At 43.3% G+C, this 14298-nt stretch overlaps 1 pseudogene; it reads left to right on the top strand.

Moving 5' to 3' along the window:
- LOC130018777 (RNA-binding motif protein, X-linked 2-like) overlaps positions 1–14239 on the top strand; it is a 48378-nt pseudogene extending 34139 nt beyond the window's left edge.
- The last annotated feature ends 59 nt before the right edge of the window (positions 14240–14298 follow it).

The following is a 14298-nucleotide window of genomic DNA, read 5'->3' on the forward strand; positions in this document are numbered from 1 at the left end:
ATTTCCTACCAAATATAAGAAACCTGAGTTCACTGTATCACTGTATCACTGTCATCTGTTGTTCATCAATTTTCTCGAGCAGGCACCAGTAACGTCTCCTTCCTAGCCCTGAGATTTTGAAAAGTGCCACATTCGAGGCTCTTTCAGGGTCAGGGGAATGAAACCCATCATTATTACTGGTTTTTGGCATATTGAATACGCCACAGTGTGTTTGCCAAACTCTGTATATAATAAACATATAATTCAGTATATCACTTGGTGGAGTTCATTATTGTATATTATCTCTCAGGCTCCATGCTATTTTTATAGTTCAAACTTGCAATGTCTAAAAACATATAATGAAGACTGTCACTTTTATTTATTTAAGAGTGGAACTTTTACAATACTCTTTTTTTTTTTTTTTGCTTTTTGGGACCCACCTGGTGATGCACAGGGGTTTCTCCTGGCTCTTCACTCAGGAATTACTCCTGGCAGTGTTCAGGGGGACCATATGGGATGCTGGGAATCAAACCAGGTTTGGCCATGTTCAAGGGAAACACCCTATCTGCTGTGCTATCTTTCCAGCCCTCTTTTATCATTTTCACAAGTAGCAATGTTGCATTAATTGTACTCAAATGGTTTGGCTAAAGTTGTTTTAAAAATTTTACTTGTTTTTTTCATTATTATCACTCTCAGGCCATAGGAAAAGTAATAAATGCAAACATTGTTCTAACTATAATATTTGCTCATTCCAGTGATCTCACTTGTAGTAATAAAAACTCACTACAGAGTGGGTCTGAAAACTCAGCAGGACCATTTTAAGTCAGATCTGAACCAGCATTTAATCCTGTCTTCACATTTCTATTTCCTAGCAAGCCTAACAATAAAACTCTGTGACCTTGGACTCTAGGCTCAACGGGACCTGGAGCAAAGATCCTCTGCCCACTTTCCCCAGTCTCTGGTGAGCCAGAGGTCATGTCCACTAGCCACCTCATGCTGGCGCAAGATAATCGTGTCATCGGCCACCGTCCAGATCAGGCCCCCATAACCATGCCACCTGACTCATGCCAGGCTGTTTCAAATGGGGTGTGCCAGAGTAGGGTGGGTGAGAACCCTCCCCACCCCAAGGGACCCAGCTCCAGCAGCCAAAACCTCCACAACCTAACCATGGCACGCTCAAGGCCGCGCCTCACGTATGAGTGAAGTCCTACAGAACACCCAGGCATTGCGGAACTCTGTGAACTTAGACTCTCGGCTTAACAAAACCAGGATCTCCACAGTTCCTCTGGCTGCTTTGCCCAGTCTGTCAAGGCAGGGGTCACACCCATACGCCACCTCCTGGCGGTGCTAGATAATCTAGTCTTCAGACTCTGTCCAGATCACATGGCTGCTTCTCCCGAATGGGAGCATTACATGAGGCCCCCATAACCATGCCACCTGAATCACGCCAGGCTGTTTCAGATGGGGTACGCCAGAGCAGGGTGGGTGAGAACCCTCCCCGCCCCAAGGGACCCAGCTCGGGCAGCCAAAATCCTTCACTGCCCAACCGCCACAATGCTCAAGGCCGTTCCCCATGCGCTGTGGCCTAGCCTCACATACGAATGAACATATTCCTGGACACATTATAAAACACTCCCTACTCATTCTCCATAATTATCACACCACACCACATTTGATGGCTTCAGATATTAGGCAACAAATCATAGATGAAAATTATATATATGCATATATACATATTTTTAGATATATATACCAAAGCTCACATCACCCAAACTTTAAAAACATGTTAGTGATATCCTATAGAATGTCTTAATGGGTCCTGCCAAAATAGAACAATCTTCACACTGTTTCCTATATGGACACTTTGTTGTAACCATGTTTGTAGGATAACATTGGTTTGTTCTTTCTCCCTTGCCACAGGGAACTTAGCTTTATCGGGTTACACTCATCACAGTGCTCCCGAGTCACTCCCATTCCTCTGGGTTTATCTGTAAACTCTTCTCTGTGCTCTCCTCCCCAACGGGTTAATCACCTTTTCCCCTAATCAGATTCTGTTAACTTGTATGGTCAGATCTTTCTAAGGATGCTGAACTTGTAAGTTAAATATTGCTTTTCTCGATCCTTTGGACAGTTTACTTTTTTTTGCTTTGTGGATCACACCCAACGATGCTCAGGGGTTATTCCTGGCTCTGCACTCTGGAATTACTTCTGGCAGTGCTTGGGGGACCATATGGGATGCCAGGGATTGAATCCAGGTCGGCTGCGTGCAAGGCAAACGCCCTACCCGCTATGCTATTGCTCTAGCCCCGATTGCACAGTTTACTTTTAAGCTTACTTTTAAGCAATGCCCTTTTTGTGTGGACACAGGGAGACATTTAATATTATGCTTTTGTAACTTGGGATTTAATTCACTCCAAATAGTCTTCACTCCTGGACACTGCTTTCTCGACTTAAGCCTCAGTTGCCCTTAATTCCTAGCACCCTAAAAGCAGGGTCCAGACGAGGGATTGAACGGACTCAGCGCAAGCTGTGAGTTACCCTGACGTTAGGGGAGAATTTATCATCTTGCCTTTACTCGTTTTAGAAACGCTGTGCAATTCTTGGCTGATGATTATTTCCTTGCATCTCGTCAACCTCTTGCTTCCACGGACACATCCCATCAAACAACCAAGCAACCCACTCTAATCTCCTGTTTCTCTTATAATGATCTTTGTAATTACAACATTGAGCCCACCTGGGAAGTCCAGGCAACTCTCCCCACTACAAGAATCTTAATCACATCTGCAAAGCTCCTTTTGCCAACATAATTACAGGTTCCAGGGATTAGAACATGTATACCTTTGTTTTATTGTGGTTTTAGTTTGGGTCACACCTGATGATACACAGACTTACTTGTATATCTGTGCTCAGAGATCACTTGCAAGGGTCTTAGAGATGATATGGGGTGCTGAGAAACAAAACCCAGTGGGTCACAAGAAAGGTAAGTGCGCTTCCCACCATACTATGTTTTCAGATCCTGGACATATGTATATTTGGGATACTTCCATTCACCTTATCATCACCAAGCTTGTGCTAAGTTGACAGCAAAAAATTCATTGGACAAAAAGTAACAACGAGATTATTTTTACGAGGGGCGAATTTGGGCTACCCTCTGCACTATCACCCCAGGACTAAAAATTGTATTCTATACAAACCTTTGCCATTCCTTTCTAGTTGGTTAACCTTAGATAACTCCTTTCATCTCTTCAAGAATCAGTTTCTTCATGTGGAATCTGTGGATAACAGAAACACCTAGCTCAGACGGTGTGACTTGAACCTCGAACGTTCTTTGTAAGTACAGTAACCATCACAGAGCAGGTGTAAGTGTTTGATAAGTATAAGGGTTTGATAGGCTTTTTTCCCACTACACACACTGAGCACAGCTTAGCCCTTTGGCCTACAAGAGGCTATGTGCTTGATGGCATGTTTGGGAGCTTAAGATGGGATGAATCCTTTGTTTTCAGCAAAACAGTGGAACCTTAAACACCTGAACCCATGACTGTTTGAATGCTTGTAGGGAAAGAAGCTTTGGAACAGAGCCAGCTTTCTCTTATTTCTCTACAAAAGAGAATTCCCCTAATATCTGAGGGGGCTAATGCCACCAGAATTCCAATAAGTCATCTGGTTCAAATTCAGACTCAGGCATCACAGCACCTAGCACTAAGCAGAATTATAATGGATCAGTGCAAGGCCCACACACACTTGCCTCACACCCAAATATTTGATCTTACACAAAGAGAGATATGAAGATATAGATTAAGTTAAAACATTTTAAGACGGGGGTATTTCATGGATTACACAGGAAGTCCCACTGAAATCACAGGGGTTCTTGAAAGAGCGAGACAAGAAATAGATTACCGATACGGAGAGGCCATTATGTTTGGTCAGCTACCAAATTTCAAAACATCTCCATCCAGAGCAATCCCTTCCAAACATCATTGTCAAAAAGGTCCCTATTCTGATCCAAACTGCTCTGCACTCAGGAAATTATCTGCTGTGCAGGGATCAAACCCAGTTTGCCCCAAGGAAGGAAAGCATCTAATTTAATGTACTATTGCTCCAGCCATATAAATTTTTAAGTGTAAGTGACTAACCTCAAAAATCTGGTGGATCTAACCCAATAGATCAAACTCACAAGATGAAGCTAACTTCTTTTCTTACGAGTTGTTTTCTTGCTAGAATCTGACAGAAAAACATATCGGGAAAATTGTATGTCCCAGGCAAAAAAATATTAGGAAAATGCAAGTTAAAACCACAAGAGTCTTATCCCTTGGTATACGCCAGTAAGGTATTAACAAAATACCAAACACTTATCACTGGGTACCTGTCAGCAAAATACCAAACATCAAATGCTGGGACAGAATACTGCGATGCCAGGGATCAAACAGATTGGCTGCATGCAAGGCAAGCAAGCATGTGGGAAATCTTTCCCACTGAAATCGTATAGAAGTCAACAATATCGAAGTCACTCCAACGAATAACCTTATAAATGTAAAGCAGGTACTAAGACTTTGGTATAAAAGTCATGTAGAATTCGGCAATATCAAATGCATATCAAATATAGTAAGAAATCCTAGGGGTGTAAAGCATGTCGGAAATCTTTTCCACTAGAATCATACGGAGTTCAACAATATGGGAGTCACCTTATAAATGTAAAGCAGGTAGGAAAACTTGCTCATGAAATTCCTGTAGAATTCATAAATATCAAATTCATAGAATAATAAATCCGAGGGGTTTAAAGCATGTAGTAAATCTTTCCCACTGAAATCATATCTAACTCAAGAATATCAAAATCGAACAGGTGAGAAACCTTTCTCACTTAAAGTGACATCTAAGTCAACAATATTAAATTCATACAGGTAACAGTCCCCATTAATCCTCACGGAGGAGGTAGGAAAATGTTCTTACAAAGGAATATGTAATTCCGTTAAAATACCCAAAGAGGGAGACACTGGGAATCCCCCAGTCCTTGAGGTAGTCTTGCAACCATGGAATAATCCTCCTGGTCTTCTTTCCACTGTCCTAGGGTGGTACTTTGTTTCCTTACACCTCACATAGGTGAGACTGACCGATGAGCCCTTTGTTCTTTCTGATTCTCTTCACTTATCAGAAGTCCATCCAATCCCATGCAATTTACAACATTTTCTCTTCTGGATTTGGATCAATTCCACCCCGGTCCAGCACACAATCTGCTCAGGGCTTACTCTTGGCTCTGCACTCAGGCAACTATACGGATGCCAGGGATCAAACCTGGTCGACCACATAGAAGGGAAGCATCTTACCTGATGCACAATTGCCCCAGCCCTAGAAGTACTTAAGTATAAGTTAGTAACCTCAAAATTCTAGTGGGTCTAACCAATCCTATGAAGCCTCTCCAGAAGAAGCTAACTTCTTGACTTCCGAGTTGTTTTCTTGCTAGAATCTGACACATATATATATCAGGTAAATAGTATATTCCAGGCAAGTGAAAATCAGGGTAATGCAAGTGAAAACTGCAAGAAGCTTATCAATTGGTATCTGCCACAAGGGTATTACCAAAATACCAAACACTTATCTCTTGGCATCTCTCAGCAAAATATGAAACATCAAATGCTGAGACAGAGTACTGGGATGCCAGGGATGAAACCAATTGGCTACATGCAAGGCAAGCAAACATATAGGAAATCTTTCCCACTGAAAAAAACATTTAACTCAACCATATTGAAGTCACTCTGAAGATAAACATTTCAAATGTAAAGCAGGTAGCAAAACGTTCACAAGCAAGTCATGCAGAATTCAGTAATATCAAATTCATATAGTATGAAATCCTAATGGTGTAAAGCTTTTAGGAAATCTCTCCCACTAGTATCATATCTAATTCAACAATATGGAAGTCACTCTGATGAAAAACCTTATCAATGTAAAGCAGGTAGTAAAACTCTCCCTCGAAAGTCATGTAGAATTCAATAATATAAATTTCATCACTGTCACTGTCTTCCCGTTGTTCGACTATTTGTTCGAGCAGGCCCAGTAACATTGTGAGATTGTTTACTGTGTTTGGCATATCGAATACGTCACGGGTAGCTTGCCATGCTTTGCTGTGAGGGCGAGATATTCTAGGTACCTTGCCGGGCTCTCCGAGAGGGGTTGAGCAATCGAACTCAAGTTGGCCATTTTTGCTGCGTGCAAGGCAAACGCTCGAACTGTTGTGCTATCGAAATCAGAGGGGATGTAAAGTATGTAGGAAATTTTTCCTATGAAACAAATCAAATTCAACATCATCGAAGTCACTCTGAAGACAAATCTTTCAAATATAAAGCAGGTAGCAAAACTTTCATGCAGAGTTCAGCAATATCAAATTCATACAGTATGAAATCCTAGGGATGTAATGTATGTCGGAAATCTTTCCCACTAGAATCATATCTAATTCAACAATATGGAAGTCACTCTGATGGAAAACCTTATAAATGTAATGCAGGTAGTAGAACTTTCTAACAACAGTCATGTAGAACTCAACAATATCACATTCATACGGTAAGAAATCTGAGGGGTGTATAGCATGTAGCAAATATTTCCCACTGAAATCATATCTAACTCACCAATATCGAAGTCGGACAGGTGAGAATCCATTCTCACTAAAGTCACATCTACGTCCACAATCAGGAACAAACCCCATGAATGTTCAAGGAGGAGGTAGGAAAATCCTCTCACAAAAATCATATCTAATTCAATTAAAATCAAAAACCAAAAAGGGAGACGTTGGAATCCCCCAGCCCTCAAGGCAGGCTTCCAAACATGGAACAACCCTCCTGGTCTTCTTTCTACTGTTCTTGTGTGGTACTTTGTTGCCTTACACCTCACATTGGTGAGATTGCCTAATGAACCCTTTGTTCTTTCTGTGTCTCTCGACTTGCCAGAACTCCATCCAATCACATCCAAGTTACAGCATTTTCTCTTTTGGACTTGGAGCACTCCTACCCCGGCCTAGCACCCCACAGTGCTCTGGGCTTACTCTTGGCTCTGCACTCAGGCAACTATACGGATGCCAGGGATCAAACCAGGCTGACCACATACAAGGTAAGCATCTTACCTGCTGCACAATCGTTCTAGCCCTAGAAATATTAAGTATAAGAGTCAAAAACCTGGTGGGTCTTACCGAATCAAATCAAGCCTCTCCAGATGAAGCCAACTCCTTGTCTTCTGAGTATTTTAATAGCTAGAATCTTACAGACATGTATATCCTAGGTAAGGAACCTATCGGGAAAATGCAGGTCAAAACCGCAAGGAGCTTGGTATTTATCAGCAAGGTATCTGTTACCAAGAATATTGAAGTGACAGGGATCTAACCTGGTGGCCACATGCAAGGCAAGGAAACATCTTACACTGCTTTAATATGGTCCCAACCTTAACAGTATTTACGTTTACATTACTTACCTCAATACGTATAAGTGACTACCTCAATTATCTGTTGGGTCTTACCAAACACATCAAGCCTTTCCAGATGAAACTTACTCCAATTCTTTAGAGTTGGTTCCTTTCTAGAATCTGACAGACACATACATAGAAAAAATTGTATATCCCAGGCAAGGAAGATTCAAATAACAATTTCCTATATCAGGAAAATGCAAATCAAATAAATAATAAGTTTATCGGTAATCAACTCTATTAAGAAAATAACAAACAAAAAATGCTAAATGAGATCTATTCCTGGGAGATGACTCAGAAAGCTGTAGGATGGCATCCTTTGAGGAAGGCCCATTGTCGATCTCTGGAACCATATCAACTTGTCTCACACATATAATGCTCTGTCTGCCCTCATGAGGCCATTCTGAACGAAGTTCTATATTGATCCCCAGTCTCACTAAAATTGTATCCAAATCAACAATATGGAATTCATACAGGTTACAAACCCTATGAAGCAATGCAGGAAATCTAACTCACTAAAATGATATCAAATTCAGCAATACAGAATTCAAACAGGTGAGAAATCCTATGGATTGTAAAGAATGTAGGAGGACATTCTCAATCAAATATGTTCACACTCACACGAAGAATTCATGCGGGAGAGAAATCTGTTGAAGGAAAAAATCCATTTGCAAAAAAGTTGTCCCGAGTCACTGTAAATCTCAAGCAGGAAATAAACCTTATAAATGTAAAGAATGGATGAAAACTTTTTACTGGAAATCTGACCTTCAAGGCTGCAGCAATACTACAGCGGGTAGGGCGTTTGCCTTGCACGCAGCTGACCCAGGTTTGATTCCTAGTATCCCAATATGGTCCCCTGAGCACCGCCAGGGGCGATTCCTGAGTACAGAGCCAAGAGTAACCCCTGTGCATTGCCGGGTATGACCCAGAAAGAAAAAATAAAAGAATATAGGACAAGAGTTTCTGTGAAATTAAACTTCACTGAACATGAAGAGATCTGACAAAGGAGATAAAGCCTCTGAGCATGGAATGCACATAAAGATTCAACGTGAAATAAAATTTCACTGAACATGAAAAGGATTCACAAAGGAAAAAAATCCAATGACTTTACACAATATATATATCGGAGGGATGGGGGCCTGCTTAGGGACTGCCCAAACCCTGCAAAACCTTCACCATGCCATTGGCAGGACCTCATTGCCTTGGTATTAAGCCTCTCCTGCAAATTATCTTACTGAATATTCAGGTATACTTGTCCTTGTGATTGAAATTCCAAGGATTTCTCAGAGTCAGTATGGGCTACCTGTGCTCTCCTTCCTGTACTTCTAGAAGGCCAGGTACTCAGGCCTATGATCCAACTCTGCCACATGGAAGCTCATCTACTTAGAGTACTCTACTTTATGAACCCTTGAAACAGACTCATAAATAGAACTCAAAAGAGGACAACCAGCCGCCAATAATCCTCCGGACACCCAAGCATGCCTGAGACATCAGGGTCACCTGAAGGATGGGGGGCCAGCTCGGGGAACTCCCAAACACAACCCCAGTAGCGCCTTGTTCCCATTCTGGGAGAACATCAAATAGCATTTGCAAGATCTTAAAGGGAACTTTAAGATCTACATGGAGCTAGAGAAGTTCTATAAAGAAGACCACACCTTCTACAAGATCATTGTGGGTGATTTTAATGCCAAGATAGGACCGAGAAGATCAGCTGAAGAACTTCACATCGGAACCCATGGCCTAGAATGGAACGAACAGGGTGAGAGACTGTCTGAGTTCATCATGTCGACCAAGACCATTCATGGTAACTCACAGTTCCAGAAGGCAGAATCTAAACGATGGACATAGGAGTCTCCCGGTGGACGATTCCACAACGAAATAGACCACATCATATTCAATCGACGGTTTTGCCTGACTGATGTCGCTGTTGTCCCAAAATTTCGAACGGGATCGGACCACCGTCTCCTTCGTGCAAAATTCTACTTCACAGAGCGGGGAGAAAGGGCTGCAAAGTTCAAAAAGAGAACTCCCAGAACGACCACCAACTGGGAACTCTTTGGTACTATTGCGGCAACATGGGAAGATGCCATTGTTGACAACATTGACGAGGAATACGATCGACTGGTTCAGCACCTCCATGAATGTGCGAGGAACGCCAAGAGAGAGATAGCTACAAAAAGTCGCCTATCTTCGAAAACTCTTGAGCTAATTCGCCAGCATGGTTTGGCGCATGCCTCAGGCAACCGCAAGCTAACGTCCGAGCTTGCAAAGCAGTGCAGAGATGCGATCAAGGAAGACCTCAAAGAGAGAAGAGCAGAAGTACTGGTAGATGCGGCAGAAGCCGGGAAAAGTATTCGTAAGGCCCGCCTGTCCTTCGCCAACTATAAGACCAAGATGACTGCCCTCCGACGTCCTGATGGATCCATCACATCCTCCAGAACGGCAATGGAGAAGATTATCCATGACTTCTACTCAAATCTCTTCGATAGCCATGTCCACTTGCCGACATACCAAATTCCACAGGATGGGTATGTCGTTCCCAACGTTCTCCCTTCCGAAATCCGACACGCCATTTCGTCAGTAAAGAAGCAAACAGCACCCGGCCCAGACAAGGTCAGACCTGAACACCTGAAGAACCTGCCGTCAGTACTCATCAATACACTGGCTCGGCTCTTCACTCGCTACCTGTCTGAATGCAAGGTTCCATCTCAATGGAAAACCAGCAGGACCGTACTACTGTTCAAGAAGGGAGACATCCATGACATTGGCAACTATCGCCCGATCTGCCTATTGTCTGTCATCTACAAGTTGTTCACTCGAGTCATCCTGAATAGGATTGGCAGAACACTAGATGAAGGACAACCATGTGAGCAAGCAGGGTTCCGCAAAGGATTCAGCACCATCGACCATATCCACACGATAATCAAACTCATTGAGGTTTCTCGGGAGTTCAAGATGCCGCTCTGCTTAACGTTCATTGATTTAAAGAAGGCCTTTGATTCTGTTGAGACGGAAGCGGTCATTGAAGCCCTAGCCAATCAGGGCATTCAAGCCCAATACATCAGGATCCTCCGTGAGCTGTATTGCGGATTCACTACCAGGATCTCACCATTCTACAAAGAAGTGATCGTTGATGTCAAGAGAGGGGTGCGGCAGGGTGATACCATTTCACCAAAACTCTTCAGTGCCACCCTCGAGAACATCATGCGACGACTGGAATGGGAAGGAATGGGAGTGAAGATAGATGGTCGGCAACTACACCACCTCCGCTTTGCTGATGACATTGTTTTAATAACACCAAACATCAGCCAAGTGGCACAAATGCTGGCCGACTTTGACCGTGAGTGTGGAAAGGTAGGACTACAGCTGAATCTTACGAAGACAATGTTTATGAGAAACAGTCTTGTTCCTGACGCCCCATTCGCTCTCAATGGAACGACCATCTCCGAATGCAACAGCTATGTGTACCTAGGTCGAGAGGTCAACATGACAAATGACCTGGCACCCGAGCTGCGCAGGAGGAAGAGAGCGGCTTGGAACGCCTTCAAGAACGTCGAAGAAATAGCTAAGAGGACGAAGAACCTCCGGCTCCGGGCACATCTCTTTGATTCCACTGTTCTTCCTGCATTAACATATGCCTCAGAGACCTGGGCCCTACGCAAACAAGATGAGAACGCCATTCAGGTCTCCCAAAGAAGAATAGAAAGAGCTATGCTTGGAATATCACGTTTCACTCAAATGAGAGAACGAATCCGGAGTTCTGACATCCGTCGACGATCAAGGATCAGGGACGCTGTCTCATTTGCCAAGGTGTCGAAAATCAGATGGGCTGGTCACGTAATGAGATTTAAAGACGACCGTTGGACTAGAGCTGTTACTGATTGGATTCCACGGGATGTCAAGAGACCGCGTGGCAGCCCACCTACCAGATGGTCAGACTTCTTTGTCAAGGTCATGAACGATCGGTTTGAGGCCCTCCATGTTCCCGGAGCGAAGAGATGCCATTGGGCTACACTAGCACGCGACAGGGACAAATGGAGACGTTACTGGCGCCCGCTCGAGCAAATCGACGACTAACGGGAAGTTAAGTGATTCAGTGAAAGGGAACTTCAACACCCAGAACCTCCAGAAAAAAGAATTTTCCAGGGGAAAAATGACCAGAGCCAAGACTGCTCTGTGAGAGTTTCAGTTACTGAGCCCCCTTTGCGGTGCCCACACAGACCCTGAGAGCTTCCTTCTTAAGAGGCCTCCCAGGACCGTCTGACCCTGATGGATGTTTGTCCGGTGACCATGAACAGGCAGGCAGATACTTGCGCAAAACTGGACTCATCTATAGATATCCCCAGGTTGCAGCTGCTGCCATAAGACCCTTTAATGTACAGATGTTTACCTTGAATGCTATGTAAAGTTCTTGTTGCTGACCTTACCATGTATGATTATATTGCTTTTGCTTGTGACTGGGCCGCTCCGGATCCTATATAACAGCCTGTAGCACTCAATAAAGTCTTTCCCTTTTCTTCTCTGTTTCTACACTGCACTCTGTCTCGTGTCTTCTGTTCATTCGGTCGGTCCCTCCTTGCACCTACGGACCATAGGGCCACATCCGCGGGCCGGAGGATTGGTCTGGAGGGGCCCCCCGCACATGTACTAATTTCCTTCTGCCCCTATATACTCACTGCTTACCATGAATAAAGTTGTATAATGACCACCAGACGTTAGTCTGTGTCTTTTGACCATCCGTTGATAGTCTAATTTGCCTACCAGCTCCATGCACCAGGTAACCATACAGCCTGACAGTTCACCTGTGTTCAACACAGGTCCGCCATGTGCAAGGCTCACACCCTATCCACTTAACATTTGCTCCAAAGAAGCCTTGTTTTAATACTTATCATCATGATTTCCTAAGATATCTCCTGAAATATGCTGCAGTGCTTCCCAGTGCCAGAGATTAGTAAACACCATAGGCACACCGCCAGAGCATTTTGTGGAGCACACGTCCCATTTATTCTCAGTATATTTTTACAAGTTTCTGGAAAACAATCTCTTGGGAATTTCCAGACTACCGTTCTGGTCTTTAGTTTTTCAAACCTTAACAAATTTAACATGAACCAAAAACAGACGGCCGCTCCCCAGAGAACATGGAGTGGAGGGTGAGCAAAATAGGGTAAGGGGCTTAAGGGATGCACTTTCCTTTCAAACGACTCCATTATAGAGAATCCCTATTAACCGTGCAGCTCAATTCTCCCCTGTAGGCACTATGATCCTCCACAAAGTATTCTACAGCTCTTCTGTAGTGTTCATTAAAACTCCATGATTCTTCAGAGACCCAGAACAAAGTTTAAGGACATCTGTTAAGGGACCTACAGAACAAATTCTGAATACACAGTAAGTGTTCTAAGGAAAGAGAACATGCAAGAACATGCAAGTGTCCATCTACTGACACTGAACAGGACAAAACCCAGAGCAATTAAAAGAGTGTGGCCCTTAACTGTAAACATCTAGTCAGAAACAACCAATCTGGTGAAGATAGCTTTAAAAAAATTTTATTAGTGACAAACCATGAGGTACAGTTGTAGACAAAGATAGCTTTGACAGGGAGGAAAGGGTAACACCAGCTGGTTCTGTCAGAGCTCACAGGCAGTGGGGATGGCACAAAAGTGAATCGAAAGACTCACTCTCAACGTGCAAAACTCAAAATGGGGAAATAGATCAGATCCCTGCCACACCAAGGAAAGATGACAGCCTTAGAGATTCAACCACTAACAGCCAGGTATATAAACACGGACAAGTACTTGAGAGGAAATTCTGAAGATGTGCTTGTAAAGTGGCAGTCAAAAAACCCATGACTTTTGTATAAATAAATAATGAAATAAAAGAGGGAGAAATTGAAAAAATAATCCAAGTGCCCAGTAGCTTAACAAAAGAGGAGAAATCCCAATACAAGGAAAGCTATGAAACATTATTTAAATGAAGGATGCCAGGGTTAAGAAACACATTCCTTGCTTATAAATCAGGACGACAAATACTGTCAAAATGGAAATACTCTCCGAAGCACTATAAAATTTAATGCAATCCCAAAACATATCAGTTAAACATCCATGAAATTCATTTGGAAAACAACCCCCAAGTAGTCAAAGCAACCCTAGGGGAAAAACATGGGAAGCATCACATTCCAACTTCAAAGTCTACTACAAATCTGTAGTAATTAAAATCAAATGGGACTAGAATAAGGAAAAACTCTCAGATCAATTGAAAAGAATTGAAAATTCAGAGAGCTAAAAGAAAAAAAAGTAAGAGAGACCACAAATGTCCCAAAAACAATAGAAATGAGATCTGCCTATATGGCCCCAGGAGTAATTCCTGAGTGCATAAGCCAGGAGTAACCGCTGTGCAACGCTGGATGTGACCCAAAAAGTAAAAAATTTAAAAATTAAAAATAAAGGAAACTGTACAACATTTAAAAAAAGAGGAGGACGGGGATGGTGCGATCAGGCAGGGGGCGAGGGGGAGAGGAGGGTAAGAGGAGGGGGAGAGCAGAGCAAGGAGAGGCAGAGAGGAAGACCAGGTAAAGCCACGTGGACATTAAGAGCAGAGGGAGAAGAGGGGAGAGGAGAATGAGAAAGGAAACGGGGAGGGGCAAGAGAAAAAGGGAATGGGAGGGCGAAACGGAGGGGGAAAAAATCAAAACTGTCCACGTGAGACACGTCCCGGTTCTAGTGCGCATGCGTTGCCCGCGTTAAGGCCCGACGTGCCTAATCTCTTCCGGTTTGAACGATCTCTTCCGGGGGAGCTCCAGTCCAATGGGATTGCGCGCTGAAGCCAGGCGACCGTTAAACGGCTTTTTCCGGGGGTCGTTACATCGGCATCTTGCAGCGG

This window comes from Sorex fumeus, unplaced genomic scaffold, assembly GCF_029834395.1.
Source record: "Sorex fumeus unplaced genomic scaffold, SorFum_2.1 ptg000268l, whole genome shotgun sequence".
In the NCBI taxonomy this organism is placed as follows: domain Eukaryota; kingdom Metazoa; phylum Chordata; class Mammalia; order Eulipotyphla; family Soricidae; genus Sorex; species Sorex fumeus.